Source organism: Protopterus annectens, chromosome 17.part0, assembly GCF_019279795.1.
Source record: "Protopterus annectens isolate FY-2018-M chromosome 17.part0, PAN1.0, whole genome shotgun sequence".
NCBI lineage: Eukaryota > Metazoa > Chordata > Ceratodontiformes > Protopteridae > Protopterus > Protopterus annectens.
In genome coordinates this window covers 758,817,901-758,844,721 of record NC_056751.1, presented here as the reverse complement: position 1 = coordinate 758,844,721, position 26,821 = coordinate 758,817,901, and positions in this window count along the sequence as shown.

The following is a 26,821-nucleotide window of genomic DNA, read 5'->3' as shown; positions in this document are numbered from 1 at the left end:
AGATAAGTTACAAAGTGTCATTGTTACAGCACCCTGTAGATATGTCACAAAGTCTCACTGTTACAGCACCGTGTTGATATGTTAAAAAGTGTCATTGTTACAACACACTGTAGATATGTTACAAAGTGTCATTGTTACAACACCCTGTAGATGTGTTACAAAGTGTCATTGTTAGTAACACCCTGTAGATAAGTTACAAAGTGTCACTGTTACAGCACCCTGTAGATATGTTAAAAAGTGTCATTGCTACCACACCTTGTAGATATTTTACTGTCATTGATACAAAACCCTGCAGATATTTTACAAAGTGTCATTTTTACAACACCCTGTAGATATGTTACAAAGTGTCATTGTTAAAGCACCCTGTAGATATCTTACAAAGTGTCATTGTTACAGCACCCTGTAGATATATCACAGTGTCTTTGTTACAGCACACTGTAGATATTTTAATGTGTCGTTGCTACTGCACCCTGTAGATATGTTACAAAATGTCATTGTTACAGCACCCTGTAGATTTGTTACAAAGTGTCATTGTTGCAGCACACTGTAGATATGTTACAAAGTGTCATTGCTACAGCACCTTGTAGATATTTTTCAAAGTGTCATTGTTACAACACCCTGTAGATATGTTACAGTCATTGTTATAACACCCTGTAGATATGTTACAAATTGTCACTGTTACAGCACCCTGTAGATGTGTTACAAAGTATCATTGTTACAACACTCTGTAGATAAGTTACAAAGTGTCATTGCTACAGCACCCTGTAAATATGTTACAAAGTGTCATTGTTACAGCACCCTGTAGATATGTTACAACGTGTCATTCTTACAACACTTTTTAGGTATGTTACAAAGTGCCATTGTTACAACACCTTGTAAATATGTTAATAAAGTGGCATTGTAACAACACCCTGTAGATATTTTACAAAGTGTCATTATTACAGCACCATGTAGATATGTTACAAAGTGTCATAGGTTCATAGGTTCATAGGTTTATACTAGGCTATCTGCCCTAAGGCATTTATAAGCCTAGCCCAAATTTTTGTGGCTTACGCCACCCCTTATATGAAAAAATACTGTGCCCATTAGTTTGTTGTGCCTCTGTCCAGCAGTGACACAGAGATGATTCCCGGGGTAAACCTACGATCTCCCATCCACAGGTCTAGATTTCTCTTGAACAGAGTCAGCGAGGTGCTCTGCCTCACATGGACCGGGATTTTATTCCACAGCATAGGGAGTCTCTGAGTGATAAATCTATCCCTCCAGCACGTCCTATTTATATCCGTGCTAAGGTTTAAGTCGCTTGCTCTAGTGGTTTTGGTGGATTTGGATTTTTGAGGTGGAGCATGTCCATTAATTCCGGTTGGACATGGCCTTGTATGTCAGGCACATGTCACCTCTGAGCAGACGGTATGCGACTGAATAGAGCTGGAGTTTCTTCAATCTGGCAGCATATGACAGATTTTGGAGTCCCTTTATCCTTTTGGTGAGGAACTTTTGGGGTCTCTCCAATTGCTGCAGATGTCGGGTGAGATACATCCCGAATGGGGCATTGTACTCGATCATTGGTCTGATAAGTGAAGAGTACAGGGGAACAATGACCTCACTAGATCTGGATGTGAATCCCTTCATGATCAGGTGGGCAATGTAGAAGGTCTTTCTAACCACTTTAGCAATGTGAGTGTCAAAGAAAGGCCACTGTCAACCTGGGTCCCCAGGTCCCTGATAACCTCTTCTGTGCTTAGTGGATTGCCACCTATATGGTAGCTTGGGGTTACCTTGTTTTTCCCGAAGGGTATGACTATGCATTTTTGGTGTTTAACTTCAGGCCATGGCTCTGGCACCAGCTATCTGTTTCCGTGAGTCCCTTCTGAAGGATATCCGTGTCCGATGCACTTTCCACTATGGCGCCCAGTTTGCAGTCGTCTGCAAACTTTGTCAGCCAAAGTCCTCCCATGCTGGCCTGTACTTCTGAGAAGTAGATGCCAAACAATAGGGGGCCAAGGACCGAGCCCTGTGGGACACCACTTGTGACCGGCTTGGAGTCTGACACAGCGCCAGCAACACTAACACTGTGGGTTCTGTCCTTAAGCCAGTTTGCAACCCATCTTATGACATACGGGTTTACATTTAAGCTGGTAAGTTTTTCTACAATACCCGAGTGGGGTATTGTGTCAAAAGCCTTTGCAAGTTCAAGGTAAGCTGTATGGACTGCCTTTCCCTCATCAATGGCCTTGGTGACTGTTTTGAAGAAGTCGACCAAGTTCAAAAGGCATGATCTTCCCTTGACAAAGCCGAACTGGGTCGGGTCCAATGTCTGCAAGTCCCCTATATCTTTGTTTATGAGCTCCATTATGATCCTCTCCATAGCTTTGCAGACTAGACTTGTTAAGCTTATGGGGCGGTAATTACCAGGGTCCGTGGCGCCTTTGTGGAGTGGGACCACAGTTGCCGTGACGCCACTCCTTGGGCACGTATCCTGTGGTAAGGCTGAGATTAAACAGCTGCCTTATGTGCGGGGTTAATTCCTCATTTAGCTCGTGTAGCACACAGCCGGGGACACCATCCGGTCCCATTGATGCTGTGTTTTTAGCTTTAGAGAGAGCAGCTTTCACCTGCGCATTTGAGATGTCTGGGAGGCTACACTCGGCTGGGATAGTTATCTCTCCTTTAGGGGGGGGAAGAGGGGGTGAAGTTTGCACTGAACCTGTCTGCCAGTATGTTGGCAATGTCTGTGGGTTCAGTGATTTTTGTATCATTTTGGACTAATTCTGAGCATATCTGGGAGTTTCCACCCAGGTTCCTAACATAGCTGAAAAAGGCCTTATGATTGTCCTTTGAATCCATGGCAATTTTTCTCTCAAAATTGGCCTTAGTTGATTTTATGAGTGCTCGTATTTTTTTACTAATAATGATCAGGGTGACTTCCCTTTTATGGATTTTGTTCTATCATGTAATAGCTTTCTCCTCTTATTGTAAAGTTTGTTAATGGCTGGGGTCCACCAGACTGGACGTTTGCCCTTTGTGGAAAGAGTCTTGGTTTTATTTGGGATTGCCTGATCCATGCAGGCCTGGAGGTGTTCATAGAAGGCATTTGTAAGGGCTTCCAGCTTGGGTTGTGGTTTCCTCTGGCTCAGGGGCCTTGAAGGATACTACACCAGTCTTGAGTAGTGTGAAGTTTGCTTTAGAGAAGTTCTTCACTATGGTCTTTTGTGCGGGGTGGGGTGGGATGTGCATTTCCAGTGAGATTAGTTTATGATCAGATCTCACCAATGAGGGATATACTTCCAGTGTGGAGCATTTTGTCCCCATGTTTGTGACGATGAGATCTAGTATATTTTCTCCTCTCGTGGGAACAGTGACTAGCTGTTCCATGGCATTTGAATTTATGAACTCCAGGAACCGTTGGGCTAGAAAGTTAGGGCTTGAGTAATGTTCCCAGTCTATATTCGGGTAGTTGAAGTCACCCAATATGATGGTGTTTGGAGATACATTTATACCCTCCAGTGTCTTCAGGAAGGCTGTGTGGGGTTCCTGAGTTTGAGAGGGTGGCCTGTAGCATGCTACAATTTGTAGAGCAGTTTTGCCTATGGTTAGTTGCACCTGGATGGTTTCAAGCTTGCATTGCCACCAACCTGGAGGTGTGGGTATCCTTTATGAATATGGATACACCCCCTCCTTTTGTGGTGTGGTCCGGGTTTTGGGGCCGGAACGCATGATATGAGGTAAAACCTAATAGTGCCGGGGTGCTTTCAGGAGCCTTGAACCAGGTTTCAGTTACAGCACAGACATCAATGTTTTCCATACTGAGAAGGGCCTCGAGTGTGTGCATTTTGAGATTTAGACTTCTGGCATTGAGCAGCATTACCCTCAGTTTCTTCCCATTTTTGTTTTCTAGGGTGGTAGGTTTAGAATTTGAGCCTTGCCTAAAAAGGCACTATGGGGGTGGCAAGAGCCTTAGCCAATATCCGAATCCCAGGGTGACAGGTGCAAGCCGCCCCTTGCAAAGCAGTGTGGCTTGTCAAGCATGTCATCCCAGGCAGACAGACACTGGATCCCTTTGAATGACACCAGACATTAAGCCAATTGTTAAAGCTGATCATCTTGTCTCTATATTGTGGCATCATTCTTGGTGAAGGAAGGATACTGCTCAGGGTTAGGGTCATACCTGCCTGGGCTACATAATCAGAGAGCTCCTCTATGTCTCTTTTCATGTAGTCCAGGGAGGTACATCTCAGGTCTTTCACACCAGCATGGACAATGACTGTGTCATATTTGTACTTGCCGTGGAGTGACCCGAGTGCTTGTGTTATGTGGCGGATTCTAGCCCGATAGGCAGCTTACTGTGACCCTCTCCTTGTTCAGCCTGGTGAGTGGGACGTCAGTGTGTCTGACTATGGAGTCACCTATGACAAGTAAGTTTGGTGTTGTATTTGGCCTTAAGGGCTGTGACTGCTTTGCACACTGCTTTTGTGGTTTATGTGTTGCTTGTGGGGTGTCTTGAGGTACCAGTTGTTTGGGTGTCTGCTTTGGAGGCCTCTGCTGTTTAGGTAAATTTTACTCAGAGCCTCCAGTATGTCTTTGTGTGTTTATGTGTTTGATTCAGTGGAGTGGTAGCATTATGTGAGGCTGGTTTTGTGGTGTGTGTAGTTGCCTTCTCCTCCTGTCTGGTCTTGCCAGTCCTGAGTTGAGAGAGCTCAGCCTCCAGTTTGGCTAAATAGCTGCATCTCTCGCAAGTATTTGTGTTATGTGGGAGGAGGAGAGGGTTGTCTGTGTACATGAGGCAGTTATAACATTGCCTCAAGATTCACAGATTCACCAGCTGGACCGGAGAGGAGATTGACAACTGACCTTTGGACATGCTAGAATAATATTGGGAAATCCTTAATTGAAAACAAGGGCCAGTGGGGAGTGAGGGTGTAGTGCTTTTAATTTTTAGTGCTGACTTATATAATTGCTTTAGTGAGCAAGTGCCAGGTAACTTGAGTGCAATGTGTTACAAGTAACTAAATGTGACAATTGTTACAACACCCAGCAAATATGTCACAAGGTGTCCCAGTTACAATACCCTGTAGATAAGTTAAAAAGTGCCATTGTTACAGCACCCTGTAGATATGTTGCAAAGTGTCAATGTTACACCACCCTATAGATATGTTACAAAGTTTCATTGTTACAACACACGGTAGATATGTTACAAAGTGTCATTGCTACAGCACCTTGTAGATATGTTACAAAGTGTCATTGTTACAGCACCCTGTAGATTTGCTACAAACTGCCATTGTTACAACACCCTTTCGATATATTACAAAGTGTCATTGTTACAGCACCCTTTAGATATGTTACAAAGTGTCATTGTTACAGCAACCTGTAGATATGTTACAAAGTGTCACTGTTACAACACCCTGTAGATATGTTACAAAGAGTCATTGTTACAGCACCCTGTAGATATGTTACAAAGTATCACTGTTACAGGGTCACCCTGTAGATATGTTACAGATTTTCACTGTTTCAACACTTTGTAGATATGTTACAACTTGTCATTGTTACACCACGCAGTAGATATGTTACAGTCATTGTTAGAAAATCCTCTACATATGTTGCAAAGTGTCATTGTTTCAGCACCTTGTAGATATAATACAAATTGGCATTGTTACAACACCCTGTAGATATGTTACAAAGTGACATTGTTACAGCACCCTTTAGATATGTTACAAAGTGTCCTTGTTATGGCACCCTGAAGATATATTACAAAGTGTCACTGTTACAGCACCCTGTAGCAATCTTGCAAAGTGTCACTGTTACAGCACACTGTAGATATGTTACTAAGTGTCATTGTTACAGCACATTGTAGATATGTTACAAAGTGTCATTGTTGCAGCACCCTGTAGATATGTTACAAAGTGTCATTGTTCCAGCACCCTGTAGACATGTTCCAAAGTATCATTGTTACAGCACACTGTAGATATCTTACAAAGTGTCATTGTTACAGTACCCTGTAGATATATTATAGATTGTCACTGTTACAAAACCCTGTAGATATGTTCCAAAGTGTCAGTGTTACACACCCTGTAGATATGTTACAAAGTCTCATTGTTACAACACCCTGTAGATACATTACAAAGTGTCATTGTTAGAACACCTTGTAGATATGTTGCAAAGTGCCATTATTACAGCACCTGTAGATATGTTACAAAGTGTCACTGTTACAGCACCCTGTAGTTATGTGACAATGTGTCACTTTTACAGTGTGTCATTGTTACAACCTTTAGATATGTTTCTAGATGTCATTGTTTCAACTCCCTGTTGACATGTTAATAAGTGTCATTGTTTCAGCACACTGTAGATAAATTACAAAGTGTCACTGTTACAGCACCCAGTAGATATTTTGCAAAGTGTCACTGTTACAGCACACTGTAGATATGTTACAAAGTGTCAATGTTACAGCACATTGTAGATATGTTAACAAATGTCATTGCTACAGCACCCTTTAGATGTGTTACAAAGTGTCATTGTTACAGCACCCTGTAGATAAATTACAAAGTGTCACTGTTACAGCACCCAGTAGATATTTTGCAAAGTGTCACTGTTACAGCACACTGTAGATATGTTGCAAAGTGTCATTGTTACAGCACATTGTAGATATGTTACAAAGTGTCATTGTTACAGCACCCTGTAGATATGTTACAAAGTGTCATTGTTACAGCACCCTGTGGATATGTTACAAATTATCATTGTTACATCACAATGTATATATGTTACAAAGTATAATTTTTACAGCACCCTGTAGAGATGTCACAAAGTGTCATTGTTACACACCCTGTAGATACATTACAAAGTGCCATTGTTAGAACACCTTGTAGATATGTTACAAAGTGTCATTATTACAGCATCTGTAGATATGTTACAGCATGTCAAAGTTATAACACCCTGTACATAAGTTAGTGTCACTGTTAGAGCATCATGTAGATATGTGACAAAGTGTCACTTTTACAGTGTGTCATTGTTACAACAACCTTTAGATATGTTTTTACGTATCATTGTTACAACACCTTGTTGATATGTTAATAAGTGTCATTGTTTCAGCACAGTGTAGATATATTAATGTGTCATTGTTGCAACACCCTTTAGATATGTTACAAAGTGTCATTGTTACAGCACCCTCTAGATATGTTACAAATTGTCATTGTTACAGCACACTGTAGATATATTACAAAGTGTCATTGTTACAGCACACTGTAGATATGTTATATAGTGTCATTGTTACAGCACCCTGTATATATGTTACAAAGTGTCATTATTACAGCACTCAGTAGATATGTTACAAAGTGTTATTGTTACAGCACCATGTAGATATGATACAAAGTGTGACTGTTACAACACCCTGCAGATAAGCCACAAAGTGTCACTGTTACAGCACCCTGTAGATGTGTTACAATGTGTCACTGTTACAACACCCTGTAGATTACAGCATCCTTTAGATATTTTATGAAGTGCCACTGTTACAACACCCTGTAGATATGTTACAAAGTATAATTGTTAAAACACCCTGTAGATATGTTACAAAGTGTCACTGTTACAACACCCTTTAGATATGTTGCAAAGTGTCATTGTTACAGCACCCTGTAGATATGTTACAAAGTGTCATTGTTACAGGACCTTGTAGAAATTTTACTCAGTGTCATTGCTTCAGCACCATGCAGACTTGTTACAAAGTGTCATTGTTACAGCACCCTGTAGCTTTTACAAAGTGTCATTGTTACAACAGCTGTTAGATATGTTACAGTGTCATTGTTACAGCACACTATGGATATGTTAACTGTCATTCCTACAGCAACCTGTAGATGTGTTACAAAATGCCATTGTTACAGCAACTGGTAGATATGTTGCAAAGTGTCATTGTTACAGCAGACTGTAGATATATTATAAAGTGTATTTGCTAAAGCAGCTTGTGGATATGTTCCAAAGTGTCATTGTTACAACACTCTGTAGATATTTACAAAGTATCATTGTTACAGAAACCTGTAGGTGTGTTACAAAGTGTCATTGTCACATCACCCTGTAGATATGTTACAAAGTATAATTGTTTCAACACCCTGTAGATATGTTACAAATTGTCAATGTTACAGCACCCTGTAGACATGTTACAAAGTGTCATTGTTACAACATGCTGTAGATATTTACAAAGTGTCATTGTTACAGGAACCTATAGGTGTGTTACAAAGTATCATTGTCACATCACCCTGTAGATATGTTACAAAGTGTCATTGTTACAACACCCTGTATATAGGTTACAAAGTGTCATTCTTACAGCACGCTGTAGATATGTTACAAAGTGTCATTGTTACAACACCCTGTAGATATTTTACAAAGTGTCATGGTTACAGCACCCTGTAGATATGTTACAAACTGTCATTGTTACAAGACCCTGCAGGTGTGTTACAAAGTGTCATTATTACGGCACCCTGTAGATATGTTACAAAGTGTCATTGTTGCAACACCCTGTAAATATGTTACAAAGTGTTATTGTTAAAGCACCCTGTAAATATGTTACAAAGTGTCATTGTTACACCACCCTGTAAATATGTAAAAATGTTCCATTGTTACACCACCCAGTAGATATGTCACAAGGTGTCATGTTTACAGCACCCTGTAGATATGTTACAAAGTGTCATTGTTTCATCACCGTGTAGATATGTTACAAAGTGTCATTGTTACAACACCCTTTAGATATGATAAAAAATGTCATTATTACAACACACTTTAGATATGTTAGAAAGAGACATTATTACAGCACCCTGTAAATATGCTACAAAGTGTCATTGTTACAACACCCTGTAGAAATGTTACAGAGTGTCATTGTTACAGCACCCTGTAGATATGTTACAAAGTATCATTATTACAGCACTCTGTAGATATGTATCAATGTTTCATTGTTACAGCACCCTGTAGATATGCTATAAAGTGTTGATATTAAAGCACACTGTAGATATGTTACAAAGTGTCATTGTTACAGCACCCTGTAGATATGTTACAAAGTGCCACTGTTACACCACACTGTAGATATGTTACAAAGTGTAATTGTTGCAACATGCTGTAGATGTATTACCAAGTGTCACTTTTACACCACCCTGTAGATATGTTACAAAGTGTCAGTGTTACAACACCCTGTAGATAAGTTACAAAGTGTCATTGTTACCACACCCTGTAGATATGTTAAGTGTTATTTATACAGTACACAGTAGATAAGTTAGAAAGAGTCATTGTTACAACACCCTTTAGATATGTTCAAAATGTCATTGTTACAGCACCCTGAAGATATTATAAAAAGTGTCATTGTTACAACATCCTTTAGATATGTTAGAAAGTGTCATTGTTAGAGCACGCTGAAGATTTTATATGAAGTACCATGGTTATACCACCCTTTAGAAATGTTATAAAGTGTCATTGTTACAACACCCTGTAGATAGGTTACAAAGTGTCATTCTTAGAGCACATTGTAGATATGTTACAAAGTGTCATTGTTACAACACCCTGTCGATAGGTTACAAAGTGTCATTCTTAGAGCACATTGTAGATATGTTACAAAGTGTCATTGTTACAGGACCCTGCAGGTGTGTTACAAAGTGTCATTTTTATGGCACCCTGTAGATATGTTGCAAAGTGTCATTGTTACAACACCCTGTAGATATTTTACAAAGTGTCATTGTTACAGCACCCTTTAGATATTTTACAAAGTGTTATTATTACAACACCCTGCAGATATATCAAAATGTGCCAATGTTACACCACCCGGTAAATATGTCACAAGGTGTCATTGTTACAACACCCTGTTAATATGTTCCAAAGTGTCATTGTTACATCACCATGTAGATATGTTACAAAGTGTCACTGTTACAGCACCCTTTAGATATGATAAAAAAATGCCATTATTACAACACACTTTAGATATGTTACAAAGAGTCATTATTATAGCACCATGTAGATATGTTACAAAGTGTCACTGTTACAACACCCTGTAGAAATGTTACAAAGTGTCATTGTTACAGCACCTTGTAGATATGTTACAAAGTGTCATTGTTACAGTACAATGTAGATATGTTACAAAGTGTCATTCTTACAACACTCTGTAGATATGTCAATAAGTGACATTGTTACAGCAGCCTGTAGATATGTTACAAAGTGTCACTGTTACAGCACACCGTACATATGTTACCAAGTGTCATTGTTACAGCACACTGTAGATTTGTTAACAAGTGTCAATGTTATAGCACCCTGTAGATATGGTACAAAGTGTCATTGCTACAGCACACTGTAGATATATTACAAAGTGTCATTGCTACAGCACCCTGTAGATATGTTACAAAGTGTCATTGTTACAACACCCTGTAGATATGTTACAAAGTGTCATTGTTACCGGACCCTGTTGGTGTGTTACAAAATGTCATTGTTTTAGCACTCTGTAGATATGTTACAAAGTGTCATTGTTACAACACCCTGTAGATATGTTACAAATTGTCAGTTACAGCACCCTGTGGATATGTTACAAAGTGTCATTGTTACAACACTCTATAGATATTTACAAAATGTCATTGTTACAGCACCCTGTAGATATGTTACATGGTGTCATTGTTACAGCAATTTGTAGATATGTTACAATGTGTCATTGTTCCAACACTGTTTAGATATGTTACAAAGTGTCACTGTTACACAACCCTTTCGATATGTTACAAAGTGTCATTGTTACAGCACCCTGTAGATATGTTACAAAGTGTCACTTTTACAACACTCTGTAGATATGTTACAAAGTGTCACTATTACAGCACCCTGTAGATATTTTACAAAGTGTCATTGTTACAGCACCCTGTAGATATGTTACAAAGTGTCATTGCTACTGCACACTGTAGATATGTTAGAAAGTGTCATTGTTACAACACCCTGTATATAGGTTACAAAGTGTCATTGTTACAGCACTTTGTAGATATGTTGCAAAGTGTCATTGTTACAACAACCTGTAGATATTTTAAAATGCGTCATTGTTACAGCACCCTGTAGACATGTTACAAAGTGTCATTGCTACAGCACCCTGCAGATATGTTAGAGTGTCATTGTTACTGCACATTGTAGATATGTTAGAAAGTGTCATTGTTAGACGACTCTGTAGATATGTTACAGAGTGTCATTGTTACTGCACATTGTAGATATGTTAGAAAGTGTCATTGTTAAACGACCCCGTAGATATGTTACAAAGTTTCATTGTTATAGAAGCCTGTAGATATGTTACAAATTGTCATTGTTATAGCACCCTGTAGATATGTTACAAAGCGTCACTTCTACAATACCCGTAGATATGTTACAAAGTGTCATTGTTACTGCACCCTGTAGATATGTTAGAAAGTGTCATTGCTACAACACTCTGTAGATAGGTTACAAAGTGTCATTGATAAAGCACGTTGTAGATATGTTGCAAAGTGGCATTGTTACAACAACCTGTAGATAGATTACAAAGTTTCATTGTTATGGCACCCTGTAGATATTTCACAAAGTGTCTTTGTTACAACACCTTTTAGATATGTTACAAAGTGTCAATGATACAACACCCGTTAGATATGTTAAAAAATGCCATTATTACAACACCCAGTAGACATGTTATAAAGTGTGATTGTTACAACCCCCTGTAGATATGTTAAGAAGTGTCATTGCTACAGCACCCTGTAGATATAGGTTCATAGGTTCGTAGGTTCGTACTAGGCTATCTGCCCTAGGGCATTTATAAGCCTAGCCAGAGTGTATGTGGCTTACACCACCCCTTAGGATGAGAATACTACGCCCTTTTCGGGTTTAGTTTACTATGCCTCTGTCTAGTAGTGACACAGAGATGACCCCCGGGGTAGACCTACGATCTCCCATCCACTCATCGAGATTTCTCTTGAATAGAGTCAGTGAGGGGCTCTGCCTAACATGGACTGGGATTCTGTTCCAGAGTGTAGGGAGCCTCTGGGTTATGAATCTGTCCCGCCAGCACGTTCTATTTATTTCTGTGTTGAGGTTTAAGTCACTTGTTCTCATGGCTCTGATGGATTTGGATTTTCTGAGGTGGAGCATGTCCATTAATTCAGGATTGGACATGGCCTTGTACGTCAGACACAGATCACCTCTGAGTAGGCGGTATGCGACTGAATAGAGCTGGAGTTTTTTCAGTCGGGCAGCATATGACATATGTTTAAGACCCTTTATCCTCTTGGTGAGGAACTTCTGGGGTCTTTCCAACTGCTGCAGGTGTCAGGTGAGATACATCCCAAATGGGGCATTGTACTCAATCATTGGCCTGATAAGAGAAGAGTACAGGGGCACAATGACCTCTCTTGATCTAGATGTGAAACCCTTCATGATAAGGTGGGCAATATAGAAGGTCTTCCTAACCACTTTGGCAATGTGAGTGTCAAATGAGAGGTTACTGTCAACCTGGGTCCCTAGGTCCCTGATTACCTCTTCCTTACTTAATGGATTACCGCCTATGTGGTAATTTGTCGGTACCTTGTTTTTCCCAAAGGATATGACTATACATTTTTTGGCGTTCAGCTTAAGGCCATGGCTCTGGCACCAATTATCTGTTTCTATGAGGCCTCTCTGAAGAATGTTTGTGTCCGCTGGAGTATCAATTATGGCGCCCAGTTTGCAGTCATCTGCGAACTTTGTCAGCCACAATCCTCCTATGTTTGCCTGTACCTCGAAAATAAATGCCGAACAAGAGGGGTCCCAGGACTGAGCCCTGTGGGACACCGCTTGTGACTGGCTTAGAGTCTGACATAGCTCCAGCAACTCTGACCCTGTGGGTTCTGTCCTTGAGCCAGTTTGCAACCCATCTTGTGACATATGGGTTTACATTTAAGCTGGTGAGTTTTTCTATGATGTCTGAGTGGGGTATTGTGTCAAAGGCTTTTGCAAGGTCAAGGTAGGCTGTGTGAACTGCCTTACCCTCATCAATGGCCTTAGTGACTGTTTCAAAAAAGTCGACCAAGTTCAAAAGGCAGGATCTGCCCTTGACAAAGCCAAATTGGGTAGGATCCAATGTCTGTAGGTCCCCAATGTCTTTGTTTATGAGTTCCATAATGATCCTCTCCATAGCTTTGCAGACCAGGCTCATCAAACATGGGGCGGTAATTTCCAGGGTCCGTAGAAGCACCGCCTTTGTGAAGTGGGACCACTGTTGCCGCGCCACTCTTTGGGCACGTGATCCTGTAGTAAGGCTAAGATTAAACAGCAGCCTTATGTGTGGGTTTAGTTCCTCTTAGTTCATGTAGCACAGCCCAGGACAACATCCGGTCCCATTGATGCTGTGTTTTTAGCTTTAGAGAGGGCTCTCACCTGGGCATCTGAGATGTTAGGGAGCTACACTCTGCTGGGATAGTTATTTCTCCTTTTGGGCCGGAGGGGGAGGAGAAATTTGCACTGAACCTGTCTGCCAGAATGTTGGCAATGTCAGTGGGTTCAGTGTATTTTGTGTCATTTTGGACTAACTCTGAGCATATCTGGGAGTTTCCACCCAGGTTTCTAACATAGCTAAAGAAGGCCTTGTGATTGTCTTTTGTGTCTTTTGCGATTTTTCTTTCAAAGTTGGCCTTGGATGATTTTATGAGTGATCATAGTTACAGCATCATTGTTACAACAACCTGTAGATATTGTCCATGGTGTCACTGTAACGACACCCTGAAGATATGTTACAAAGTGTCATTGTTACAGCACCCTGTAGATATATTACAAAGTGTCATTGTTACAGCACCCTGTAGATATTTTACAGAGTGTCATTATTATAGCACACTGTAGATATGTTAGAAAGCGTCATTGTTACAACACCCTGTAGATAGGGTACAAAGTGTCATTGTTACAGCACTTTGTAGATATGTTGCAGTGTCATTGTTACAACAACCTGTAGATATTTTGCAAACTGTCATTGTTACAGCACCCTGTAGACATGATACAAAGTGTCATTGTTACAGCACCCTGTAGACATGATACAAAGTGTCATTGTTATGACACCCTGTAAATGTTACAAAGTGTCTTCGTTACAACACCCTTTAGATATGTTACAAAGTGTCATTAATACAACACCCTTTAGAAATGTTAAAAAGTGCCATTGTTACAACACCCTGTAGACATGTTACAAAGTGTCATTGTTACAACCCCCAATAGATATGTTAAGAAGTGTCATTGCTACAGCACCCTGTAGATATGTTACAAAGTGTCATTGTTACAGCACCCTGCAGATATGTTACAAATTGTCATTGTTACAACACCCTGTAGATATGTTACAAAGTGTCATTGTTACAGCACCCTGTAGATATATTACAAATTGTCATTGTTACAGCACCCTGTAGATATGTTACAGAGTGTCACTGTTACAGCACACTGTAGATATGTTAAAGTGTCATTGTTACAACACCCTGTAGATAGCTTACAAAGTGTCATTGTTACAGCACTTTGTAGATATGGTGCAAAGTGTCATTGTTACAACAACCTGTAGATATTTTACAAAGTGTCATTGTTACAGCACCCTGTAGACATGATACAAAGTGTCATTGTTATGACACCCTGTAGATATGTTACAAAGTGTCTTTGTTACAACACCCTTTAGATATGTTACAAAGTGTCATTGATACAACACCCTTTAGATATGTTAAAAAGTGCCATTGTTACAACACCCTGTAGACATGTTACAAAGTGTCATTGTTACAACCTTCAATAGATATGTTAAGAAGTGTCATTGCTACAGCACCCTGTAGATATGTTACAAAGAGTCATTGTTACAGCACCCTGCAGATATGTTACAAATTGTCATTGTTACAACACCCTGTAGATATGTTACAAAGTGGGACTGTTACAGTACCCTGTAGATATGTTGCAAAGTGTCATTGTTACAGCACCCTGTAGATATTGTCCATAGTGTCACTGTAACAACACCCTGTAGGTATGTTACAAAGTGTCATTGTTACAGCCCACACTGTAGATATGTTACAAAGCGTCACTGTTACAACACCCTGTAGATATGTTACAAAGTGTCATTGTTACAGCACCCTGTAGATATGTTACAAAGTTTCACTATTACATCACCCTATTGATATGTTACAAATTGTCATTGTTATAGCACCCTGTAGATATGTTACAAAGTGTCACTGTTACACAACCCTGTAGATATGTTACAAATTGTCACTATTACATCACCCTGTAGATATGTTAAGTGGCATTGTTACAGCACCCTGAAGGTTTGTTACAAAGTGTCATTGTTACAACACCCTGTATATATTTTACAAAGTTTAATTATTACAGCACCCTATTGATATGTTACAAATTGTCATTGTTACTGCACCCTGTTGATATGTTACAAAGTGTCACTGTTACAGCACCCTGTAGATATGTTATAAAGTGTCACTGTTACAGCACACCGTACATACGTTACCAAGTGTCATTGTTACAGCACACTGTAGATTTGTTAACAAGTGTCAATGTTACAACACCCTGTAGATATGGTACAAAGGGTCACTGTTACAACACCCTGTTGATATTTTACAAAGTGTCATTGTTACAGCTCCCAGTAGATATGTAACAAAGTGTCATTGTTACAGCACCCTGTAGATATGTTACAAAGTGTCATTGTTACAGCAACCTGTAGATATGTTACAAAGTGTCACTGTTATAGCACACCGTACATATGTTACCAAGTGTCAATGTTATAGCACCCTGTAGATATGGTACAAAGGGTCACTGTTACAACACCCTGTAGATATTTTACAAAGTGTCATTGTTACAGCACCTTGTAGATATGTTACAAAGTGTCATTGTTACAGGACCCTGTTGGTGTGTTACAAAATGTCATTGTTACAGCACACTGTAAATATATTACAAAGTGTCATTGCTACAGCACCCTGTAGATATGTTACAAAGTGTCATTGTTACAACACCCTGTAGATATGTTACAAAGTGTCATTGTTACAGAACCCTGTAGATATGTTATAAAGTGTCATTGTTACTGCACCCTGTAGATCTGTTACAAAGTGTCACTGTTACAGCAACCTGTAGATATGTTACAAAGTGTCACTGTTATAGCACACCGTACATATGTTACCAAGTGTCATTGTTACAGCACACTGTAGATTTGTTAACAAGTCAATGTTATAGCACCCTGTAGATATGGTACAAAGGGTCACTGTTACAACACCCTGTAGATATTTTACAAAGTGTCATTGTTACAGCACTCTGTAGATATGTTACAAAGTGTCTTTGTTACAACACCCTTTAGATATGTTACAAAGTGTCATTGATACAACACCCTTTAGATATGTTAAAAAGTGCCATTGTTACAACACCCTGTAGACATGTTACAAAGTGTCATTGTTACAACACCCTGTAGATATGTTACAGAGTGTCATTGTTACTGCACACTGTAGATATGTTAAAGTGTCATTGTTAAATGACCCTGTAGATATGTTACAAAGTTTCATTGTTATAGAACCCTGTAGATGTTACAAATTGTCATTGTTATAGCACCCTGTAGATATGTTACAAAGTGTCACTGTTATAGCACCCTGTAGATATGTTACAAAGCGTCACTGTTACAATACCCATAGATATGTTACAAAGTGTCATTGTTACAGCACCCTGTAGATATGTTACAAAGTGTCATTGTTATAGCACCCTGTAGATATGTTACAAAGTGTCATTGTTACTGCACACTGTAGATATGTTAGAAAGTGTCATTGTTACAACACCCTGTAGATATGTTACAAAGTGTCATTGATACAGCACTTTGTAGATATGTTGCAAAGTGTCATTGTTACAACACCCTTTAGATATGTTAAAAAGTGCCATTGTTACAACACCCAGTAGATATGTTAAGAAGTGTCATTGCTACAGCACCCTGTAGATATGTTACAAAGTGTCATTGTTACAGCACCCTGCAGATATGTTACAAATTGTCATTGTTACAACATACTGTAGATGTGTTACAAAGTGGCACTGTTACAATACCCTGTAGATATGTTGCAAAGTGTCATTATTACAGCACCCTGTAGATATTGTCCATGGTGTCACTGTAACAACACCCTGTAGATATGTTACAAAGTGTCATTGTTACAGCACACTGTAGATATGTTAAAAAGTGTCATTGTTACAGCACTTTGTAGATATGTTACAAAGTGTCATTGTTACATCACCCTTAGATATGTTACTAAGTGTCATTGTTACAGGATCCTGTAAGTGTGTTACAAAGTATCATTGTTACATCACCCTGTAGATATGTTAATAAGTGGCATTGTTAAAGCACCCTGTAGGTTTGTTACAAAGTGGCATTGTTACAACACCCTGTAGATATTTCACAAAGTTTCATTATTACAGCACCCTATTGATATGTTACAAAAATTGTCATTGTTACTGCACCCTGTTGATATGTTATAAAGTGTCATTGTTACTGCACCCTGTAAATCTGTTACAAAATGTCACTGTTACAGCACCCTGTAGATATGTTACAAAGAGTCACTGTTACAGCACACCATACATATGTTACCAAGTGTCATTGTTACAGCACACTGTAGATTTGTTAACAAGAGTCAATGTTACAACACCCTGTAGACATGGTACAAAGGGTCACTGTTACAACACCCTGTAGATATGTAACAAAGTGTCATTGTTACAACACCCTGTAGATATGTTACAAAGTGTCATTGTTACAGGACACTGTAAATATATTACAAAGTGTCATTGCTACAGCACCCTGTAGATATGTTACATAGTGTCATTGTTACAACACCCTGTAGATATGTTACAAAGTGTCATTGTTACAAAAATCTGAGGATATGTTACAAAGTGTCACTGTTACAGCACCCTGTAGAAATGTTACAAAGTGTCATTGTTACAGCACCATGTAGATATGTTAATAAGTAGCATTATTACAACACCCTATAGATATGTTACAAAGTCCCAAGAGCTGCTAAATATCATTTTTAACATTTGCCTGAATTTTTGAACCTCAAAATTTTTTCATTTTTTTTCACCATTTCTAAGTTGTAGATTTTTTCTTAACAATGATTTTTTTGTTTTGCTTTTTTTATATTCCATTTGGATATTATTACCTGGTTGTTTGGTTTGTGTTCCCATTAAGTGATTCTGTACTAATAAATTTTTGTATATTTAGAAATCAGTCTATCCCTTGGGAATGTTTCCAGATTTGGCTAAGCCAACATTCAGAGACCTGTGGTTTTCTTGGGAGCCCTAGCTTTGAGAGTGGTCCTGAAAAACTGCATGTTAATGCAGTAGCTCGGGGTTTAATGCTTATCAGCTGTGTGCTGTCTCTGAGAAATATCCTCCTGATTTGTTTTAAAGTAAAGAAAATCTAAAAAAAAATTTCCAAGAAAGAATGGTGACCACAATAAAACTATAGCCCACCCATTCCATCATGGGGGAGTACTATTACAATAAGTTCAAAAAATGTGGTGTATATGATTTTATCTGTGGGACGTATGGGGCAGGGAAGGTCATGTAACATGAATAATGATTTGGTGTGTGTGTGTGTGTGTGTGTGTGTGTGTGTGTGTGTGTGTGTGTGTGTGTGTGTGTGTGTGTGTGTGTGTTTTTCTCTGCCTGGATGATCTCACTAGGAGGGGTTAATTAGGGAATCTTTGAGCCTGGATGTGTTTGTGTACATGTGTGTTACTGTGTGTGCAAGTATATGCCTGGGTGTTTTTTGGGAAAAGGGGTTGCCTGTGACCCCATACAATTTCCAGGGCCCCCACTGTTGGTTCACAATAACAGTATTTTCAAGCTGTGGGATGAATAACACACTGGGGAATTTTTTAGATAAAAAGGTATAGTCATATACAATCTATTTAATTCAACAGAAAAAACCCAGTTCAAATGCTGTAAGGTTTGATAACATTTTCCATACATTGGACATTGTAGTACATTTTTTACAAATAGCCATCTTATGGCATTTAAAAAAAGGGGTTACCAGTCCCAAGTCAAAGTAAACCAGGAAGAGGGGGATTCTTTTGCCAGAAATGGGCCTACTAATTGTCACAGCTGACCTATAAAAACAAACCATTTTTATATTGTCATTGTTCAGCACACATCAAGGGTACAGTGTCATTAAAACACAGATGTTTATTTGGGTTTTAAGCTCATTCCAGCCTATAGCACCTTTTTGCCCCTTCCAGTTAGCACTCATAGCTCCTTATAGTGTAGCCCTTTTACAGGTCTGGCTCCATTATTTTGTTTCAGTTAATAACATCAGTATTAGATGAAATGCATTATTAACAAAATGACACTAAGATTATTAATCTTGGATGTCTTAGTTTGAAATGAATTCTGTTTGCCTCTCATTATTCCTCTGTTCAAAACGTTCATTTTTTCATTCGGAAATCCCAGTGTTGAAGGATATGGTGTAAAATGCACTGAAGGAGACTTAAAAATTCATTGTCATATCCTGTTGTATCACACATACTGGAAATATTAGATTCTGCAAACCTATGATGTGCAGGATTCTTTAAAAATTTTTTGGAAATTTGGCCACCTCGTGATCCAGGAACAAGCTCGGATGTGCACAAGTTTTAGTTCCTGCATGGACAGAGCTTTTCAAATTACCTCATTTGCAGGTGAAAACCATGCAAATGAGGTGAATGATCCGGGGCTTGGGCTAGCCATGCAGGACTAGGGGCCTGTAGAAATGTACTGGATAGTTACATTTCTGCAAACAAAAAGAGCCATGACAGCTGCAAATAAAGGTGTATATGCTGTGAAAAAGTATGCCAATGGCCAAATATATGGCATGAAAATTTTTTAAAAATAAATTTTTTTTTTTTAAAATCTCGCTGTTTAAGCTTTGGGGCAGCGGCAAATGGGATCAATAAAAAAAAACTGAAATAAGCAATCTGTCCAAAATCAGTATTTTGCCATTCTACTCAATGGCAGGCATAAGACAATATGGCCAGTGAATAATGGTTGCTAAGGGGGAAGGCTCAGTGTGTGACATGTAACTATGCATTAGCAGGCAATCCTATGCAAATGGGGGAATGATCAAACATTCCCTCAGGTCTAGCTTGCCCCAGTGTGTGGCAGAAACCACATTGTGATTAAGAGCAGATGACTTCATAAAGGGGTGTCAACTGTAAGTTTTTGGAGCCCTGTGGGGTTTCCCTGAAGCACAGCTAAGGCATGTGTCTAGGACTGTCTTATCTCACACCAAAAAAAATGTGTACACAGGGTAGACGAAAAATCTTGTAAAAGATATGTATGCAAAAGCAGGTGTGCAGTGAGCCCCGGTGTAAAAAAAAAAAAAATGGAAATAGCAGCTCTGTGCACATCTGAGCATTTGGTTTGTGGGTTCCCCAGGCTTAAACAAAAAAGTAAGGGAAAAGGGGAAACCAGCAGTGGGAAGGAAAAGCTGTCAGGTGAAATGTATCAGAATCAGCCAGTTACAAAGCAGCACCCCAGAAAGCAAATAGCACAGCACAGCACACCCCAAGCACAGCCACCCCAGCACACCACTATAAACTATCAAACACCTTTCACTCTGGTTTTCCCACAAACTCTGCTCTAACAGTGTATACAAGCAGGAAATTTTAAATAACAAAACAACAAAATGATAGGCTGCAGCAGCTATCATACATCAGCATGTGGAAGAGGCTGAGGGTGGTGTAGATGGAATGTGTCAACCAACCCACAGTGGGGGGCGGAGAAGAGTGTACAGACCCAGGTCACCAAGGGGCTACATGGGGGAGATAGTGGAGCACTATAGGGTGGAAAAGACCCCCTACAGCAAATTGTGGAGCTTGCGGCCCCCCAAAAAGAACTAACAGAGGAACCCCATCCCAGTGGATACCAAGGTATGTGTGGGCCTTAAAAGCCACAGGTCCCTTTCCCAAAAGGGCCCAAAATGGGGATATCATGGGATCTCACAGGCATCAGCATCCAGGGTATTCCACCAGTTCCTGGATGCCACACATGCCGGTGACCACGTATATTTCATCAAAACCCGTGAGGCATTGGCCAGCAATATGCATCTCTTCCACCAAATAGCAGAATACCCTGAGGTAGTGGGTGCCATAGACTACACGCATATATGCATCAAAGCACCACCCGGTGAGCAGGGTAGGGTCTACATCAACCACAAGGGCTTGCCCTCCATCAACTGCCAGGTCCTGTGCAATGCCCAGGGCATTATAATGAATGTGTGTGCTGGCTGCCCTGGAAGCTATCATGACTCCCACATCTGGCATTTGATGGAGCTGTACCAGAGATTTGCCAATGGGGACATCCCATATGGTCAGCTAGTGGGGAATGCTGGTTGTGCACTGGACCCATGGCGATGACACCCATCAGAAATGCACACACCCGAACAAGAACTCCATAATGGGGCCCCGCACAGACCAGAATCATAATAGAGCATGTTTTGGGATGCTCAAGTCACAGTTCTGGTGCCTGGACATGCCCGGGTGGAGCCTTGCATCTCACCAGCTACATGTACCCAAATTGTCATCTATGCCATGCACAAATATGATCCTGCAGAAACAGCTGCAGCAGGAACAACATGGAGCAGGGCCAAAAGCCCCACCATTGCCTAGGCCTGAACAGGCACAGAGTGACTCGGGGAAAAGGGAAAAACCTGAGCCTCCCAGTAGGCAGGAGGTGTGCCCAGTATGCCTTTGGGCTTGGCAAAAGGCAATGCATAGCCATAAATGACACAGTAGGGACCCAGGGAATGACACCTCTCTGGGTCCCCATACAGTAAAAGGGATGCCAAACAAGACACTACCTGTGCTTAACCATGTATAGGGGGTTTTTCATGATCATCCCAGCACCCTCCCAAAAAAAAGGAAACCCTTTTTTTTGGGTGGGTTTTGTTCTTTTTTTTGGGGGCAAAAGGGGGGGTGTGGGGAAAAGCCAGCATAGTAAACATCTCAAAGATGGTAACCAGTTGTCCCGCATTAAGGTTTAAATATTTTTATCTAGGAACCCTACCCCTTTTACCCAAAAAAAATTGAAAAAAACACCAGTGCCCCACAAGGGGAAAAAAGAAAACCACCCCAGGGCCTACACACATGCCAGCAGGAGGTACAACCCAAAACCGTCTAGCCGAGGGGGTTGAAAACACCAAAGGCCAAGGCCCTAAGTGGTATGGGAAACCCCCAAAAAAAAGTAGAAAACGGAGGGAGGGGATTTTTAACTAAGGGAAAAGTCAGAAACTGAAATGTAGGTAATCAAAAAGGAGTACCTGAATTTCCAGGCAGAATAGCAAAAACAAATGAAAAGGGTCCCAAAAAAACCCCAAATAGAAATGACACCGTCAGGTGTGCCCCCCAACCCATTTGAAATGAAAAACAGTCAGGGGTGCCCCCAATCCAATGTAGAATGTAGTAAAAGGGGGTCCCCAAATCCAAGTAGAAATGTAGAACAGCAGGGGTGCCCCCCAAACCAATAGAAATGTGAACAGTCAGGTGCCCCAAATATTTGAAATGTTCAAATATGTGTACACAAAATGTGTGTAGTCAGTATTTTAGGGTTTCGTGGGGCATGTTTTCCTGAGCGGCCAAGGGACAAAATTTTAGTGGTTTCACATGCGGGGGGAAAAGGGCGTGTTGTATTTTTGAGTTATTGGCATTGGTTTGGAAGCCCCGATGGGGGAAAAAGGCCAAGGATCCAAGCAGTGATAAAATGCTGTAAAAACCACCCGGAACCTATGTTTAAGAATATTGCCCCCTTTTAAAAATGGAATCCGAAAGTCACCCACAATGCAGACACAGGGGGGTAAGAAAAGGAAAATATGTCTGGAAAGGGACATGGAATTCCATAATTTCAGCCCTCATTTTCTGCAGAGAAAAACAGTCACCACAAAGTTCAGCACGGTCATTGGGAAAGATAATTGGAAAAAACTGTGTTGCCCAAAGGAAGGGGAAAGCCCCATGAAACAGTTTATGCAGTTTTCCAAACAACCCGCACCCGCCAACCCCACCCCCCACGGATCAAACCCCCACCCCTGGTATGAAAGAACAATGAACCAACCTGTTAGGAATAGTGAAAGAAAGAGATGCAGAACAGGTCCAGGTGTCCCTACTTGCCACCCTGCCAACCCCCCTAACAAAATGCAGATGGTATTTTTATAAAACCCCCAAAAAACCCAACCCCAAAATGAGCAAACTGGGGCAATACAGAACAAAGGCCTGCTACTTGGCCCGATACACCAATTCCCCGTATTTAAATGTTTCCTAAAGAACATGTTTTTTTATTAAAAAATGAATAAGAAAAAAAAATGGCCCCCTTTGGGAAAAAAACCCTAACATGGCATCATTCTCATTTTGAATTTGGTGCACCCAAAACTGCTTATAAAACTTAGGGAAAAAAAAGAATTGCCTGGTTTGGAAAGGGTGAATTGGAGGTGAGGGTTGGAACAGGGTGGCATGGGGGAGTAATATTACCAGCATGGAAAACTTCCCCCAAAATGAAAGGGTGGCTAAAATCCCGCTAACACAAATGGAGGGGGAAATTTAGGTTTCCCGCCTCTGGGAATTGTAACTGAAAAGCTTGAGATTACACAAGTATCCCTACTTATGTCAATTTCAACATGGGGTTTTCCCCCGAAGGCATACAATAATTTCTCCCCCAAAAAAAAACCTTCAATTTTTTCTCCCGGATCCCCGCAAAAAAAGTCCCCACGTATTTTGACAAAAACTCACTGATAAAACTTGTTTAATACCTCAAACTTAGGCCAAAACGGCAGCCAACACCTAAAGACCCCCCCAACACCCATTTTGAACCCCTACTGAATGTCACAATTGGCAAAAAGGCAGCGAGGGGGAAACAAATTACTGGAGTCAAACAAATGGGAAGGGAACAACAATACTGAAGGATACTGGGGATGCTCACACACTTTGGGAAAAGAAGGCCTGTCAGACAAGAAAATACTGAAAGGTTATACTGGGCATGCTCCCCACCAAAAGAAGGCCTGTCAGACAAGAAAATACTGAAAGGTTATACTGGGCATGCTCACACTTTTAAAAGAAGGCCCGAAAGAAAATACTGAAAATTAACTGGGATGTAACAAAAAAATTTGCAAGAAAATTGAAATTAACTGAGCAGTCAAATTTAAAGAACCATTGAAAAAAATCGAAAGGATACTGGAAACTCACCACTTTTTGAAGGGCCCGTCGCAAGAAAATACTGAAAGGTTATACTGGGCATGTCCCCCTTTGGGAAATAAAGGGTGTCAGACAAGTACTGGGTTATACTGGGCATGCTCACACACTTTGGGAAATGAAGGCCTGTCAGACTACTGAAAGGTTATCTGGGATGTAAAACTTTTAAATGAAGGGCCCTGCAGCAAGAAAAAACTGAAATTTACTGAATTACACACTGAAAAAATGAACACATTCAAAAATTGAAAGGTTTTACGCATGCTACACTTTTGGGGAAAGGATGCAACAATATAAAAGGATACTAGTCCAACATAAATGAGGGGCAGCAAGTACTAAGGTTTACAGCCCCACCCTGCACATATTGAAAGGGTTAGGGTCACCTGAAAAAAAAAGCAATGTCTGCCACAACAAAGGATTTTTTTAATGTTGTAAAATTGATTTTTTTGCCCAATTGGTATCCCCCAATTCCAAGGCCTTTTAAAAAAGGTTCATAAAGTGGAAAACTAAAAACCAATTTGGTGTAAGCAAATCCAAAAGGGAAAATGAGGAAATTCTATTTCCCCCCGGGGAAATTAAAAGTTTTGTGCCTTAATTTAAAAAATTTTGCCCGGATTTTTTTATTGGTTTAAAAATTCATGTCTATGTGGGTTTCCCTTGGAATTTTTGCCCCCCCCGTCCCCTTTCCCCTGGAATTTCTGATGTATACTGTAAATACCCGGGGAACAAATTTGTCTGTGTGAATGCAAAAGCTGGGGATAAAAAGATAAATTTTATTCCCAAAATGGCAAATTGGATGTTTGTGGGGACCTTTTAAAGGGGGGGAATCTTTTGAGGATCCCAGGACTATAATTCCATTCCCACTTTTTAAGTTGTGTGTTAATGTTATCACCTTTGGGAAAATTTTTCCTTAATTTGTCAGCTGAAATTTAAGTGGTTTTTAAATTCTATTGGTGGTTTATTGAATGGCAAATTTTTTGGGAAGTGTATACAATGGGCCATCCAACATTTAAATTCCCGCCCCTTTTTGGGAACGTATCAACTTTAAAAAAAACCCGGGAAAAACCCCCCCAAACTTGGTGGAAAATTTGTAATCTGATAAATAAATGTAAGTTTATTGCATGGAAAATTTGGGGGTTTTTTTGTCCATTTATACCTTTGGGGGGTTTGGAGGGGTCCTCACTATTAAAAGGGTTTTGCAACCATGTGGGGCCCATGTATTCACAAGTCCCCCTTTCAACAGGTTAAAAAAAAGAGGGGGGGCCAAATACCCCCTTTCATTTTATCAAGGTGGTGCAAAGTAAAACCCTGTATTACCCCGGCACCTGAACCCCGCTCAACAAAAACATTTCAACAAAAAAGTATCCCACATTTGTTTAAGATATAACCATTGCAGCATGGAACAAGGGGCCCCACCCTGTCCCAGTACAAAAGGAATAATTCAAAATGTGTTGGTTTCCCCACTACCCTGAACAACTGGGCCATCAAAAGTGCCACAAAATTCTTCATCCTTTTTGCCCTGCAAAGAAAAACCTTTTCACACAAAGAAGGGAGGGGAAACTGCTGTCCCTTTCCGGCCCTCCTGGGGGTGGTTGTGTTTGTGTTGTGGTGGTAACTTCCCCCCCATTCCGTCAGGCATGCCCTACTGGAAGCATTTCCGCCCGGCCCCCACTTAAACCCTGCATGGGGAAACAAAACCCCTGGGCATTAGCATACATGGCCCCAAATGAGGATTCCCATTGGGCCCGTGCAAAATTTTTCCTAGTTTTTGCCCTTTTGGAGAACCCCCCAGAATGTGTCATACTGGCACTTTTTTTGGGGGTTTTTTTTTTGGGGTTTGGTTTTTGGGGGTTTTGTGATGCCCAACCACATTACACCCCGTAAAAGCCATTGGGATAGGCAGTTTGGTGACCTTACTATTTCCCCTTTCTCAGGTAACCCCCCCTTTTAATTTCTTCTTTTGCAAACTTTGGAAGTGATTCCACCTCCGTTGGGGAAGTGTATTTTAGTGTGGCTGTGTTTATGGCCCTGCAGTGGCAGGCCTTCTCACCCTTTGCATTAACACTGTTTGGTTCATTCCCCTCCTTTAAAAAAACACAGAAACTTGTGTGTAACCCTCACTGTGAAAACTATATTAAGGGGTTTTAAACCTTACTGGTGGGTTAACAAACATACTCGGACCCCCCCCCTTCCCGACATGTTTTTGTTGTTCTAACCCCCCCCCTTGGAGATGTAGTTACATTTGTTAGGGGAAATTGATTTTGTAATATTCATGACAGTGGTTGTTGGTTTACCTCTTAGTATTCAGTGGCAGTGTGGAACTTCCCTCCTTCCAAAAACACTACAAACTGGAAACATTTTGGGTTTGGGGTCATTACTGTGACAGCCAAAGAGTTTAAAAATCTTCCCAAACTTTGGGGTTTTCCTCAAAAAAAATACCCTGGAAAAAAACAGAAGGGGGGTTCCAGACATGCAAAATGAAATGTTTCATTCTTCAAAGTTTTCATTTAAAATGTTGGTTAATGCATTGTCTGTTCTCTCAACGTCAGTTTGGTCCCCTTTAGGGCACCACAGCTGGGGGGTTGGGGGAACCTTTGTTTTTTTGGGTTTCTACAAAAAATTTAAACTGCAAACATATGGAGGATTCA